The sequence below is a fragment of the Colobus angolensis genome, unplaced genomic scaffold (assembly GCF_000951035.1).
Source record: "Colobus angolensis palliatus isolate OR3802 unplaced genomic scaffold, Cang.pa_1.0 Scaffold30, whole genome shotgun sequence".
Lineage (NCBI taxonomy): Eukaryota > Metazoa > Chordata > Mammalia > Primates > Cercopithecidae > Colobus > Colobus angolensis.
Window position 1 is genome coordinate 11,938,493 of NW_012116266.1, and position 1,353 is coordinate 11,939,845.

The following is a 1,353-nucleotide window of genomic DNA, read 5'->3' on the forward strand; positions in this document are numbered from 1 at the left end:
GAATCACTTGAACCTGGGAGGCAGAGGGTGCGTGAGCCGAGATCAGGCCATTGCACTCCAGCCTAGGCAACAAGAGCGAAACTGTCTAAAAAAACTAGCAGGGCATGGTGGTGCATGCCTGTAATCCCAGCTACTCGGGAGGCTGAGGCAGGAGAATCACTTGAACCTGGGAGGCAGAGGGTGCGTGAGCCGAGATCAGGCCATTGCACTCCAGCCTAGGCAACAAGAGCGAAACTGTCTAAAAAAACCAAAATAAACAGGAGTGTTGACATACATGTCTGCTGATAAAGCATGGATTATATTCTTGTTTCTGTATGTGTAAACAGGAAGGAGTGAAATAAAATTGGTAAGCGTCATGGCCAGGTGAAGTGGCTAATGCCTGTAATCCTAGCACTTTGGGAGGTTGAGGCGGACAGATCACTTGAGGTCAGGAGTTAGGGACCAGCCTGGCCAACATGGTGAAATGCCATCTCTACTAAAAATACAAAAATTAGTGGGGCATGGTGGTGTGTGTGCCTGTAGTCCAAGCTAGTCAGGAGGCTGAGGCAGGAGAATCGCTTGAACCCAGGGAGCAGAAGTTATCCAAATTCTCCAGAAATATTGAACTTTCCAGGGAACTAAATTTTTGAGATGAACTCATGAATATTAAATTCATGAGACAGACATAACTTTCTATATAATTTTCAGCATTTTGTCTTGTAAATAGTCTCTACTTATGAAACACAGATATGTTAATAGACAAATCAGGTCAATATACCATAAATAACAAGAGTTATATGATTTGCTTTATGCAACCACCAGAGCCGGCGCCAGAGAAAAGGCAAGTAGGCAAGATAAAAAGGAAACTTTATTACGTAGCCAATGTAAAGAAAGAGGAAGCGAGGTTCACTGGTCTCCGGTGGCGGAGGCCGAGGAAGTCGCTCGGGCGAGGTTCCTAGGTCCGCATATGAGGAGGGGCCGAGGAAGTTCCCGCGGCGCGCCTGCCAGAGCGGCTTTTATGTCTTGGGCCTGGGAGTGGGAGGGCGGTAGGCGGGATGCAGGTGGGTCGAGGGCCATGCGGTGGGCGCAGCCAGGTAGGTTTTGGTTTCCTCGGTCGGACGTCATGCTGCGCCTGCGCAGTTGACCTGTGCCTTTCCCAGGCACGGGAAAGTTGGTGATGAAGAACCCGTAAGTATGCCATCTTAGTCACCTTTGTTCTTTGTTTCCCTCTCCCTCCGTCCAGACATTATATACCTAAAAACTTAAAAGAGTATTTCATTTCCAGGAAAGGTATCAATTCTCTAAACATTTACATCTCTGAAACACAAAGTGTCGACATAAGAACCTCATGATGTAACAAGTAAAGCTTTGTTA

The 1,353-nt window shown here is 47.1% G+C and overlaps 1 protein-coding gene across 1 annotated transcript in view; it reads left to right on the forward strand.

Moving 5' to 3' along the window:
• Positions 1-1,353, forward strand: part of HSPD1 (heat shock 60kDa protein 1 (chaperonin)) — a 28,237-nt gene that overhangs the window by 26,642 nt on the left and 242 nt on the right. The gene's annotated exons all lie outside the window — the stretch shown is intronic.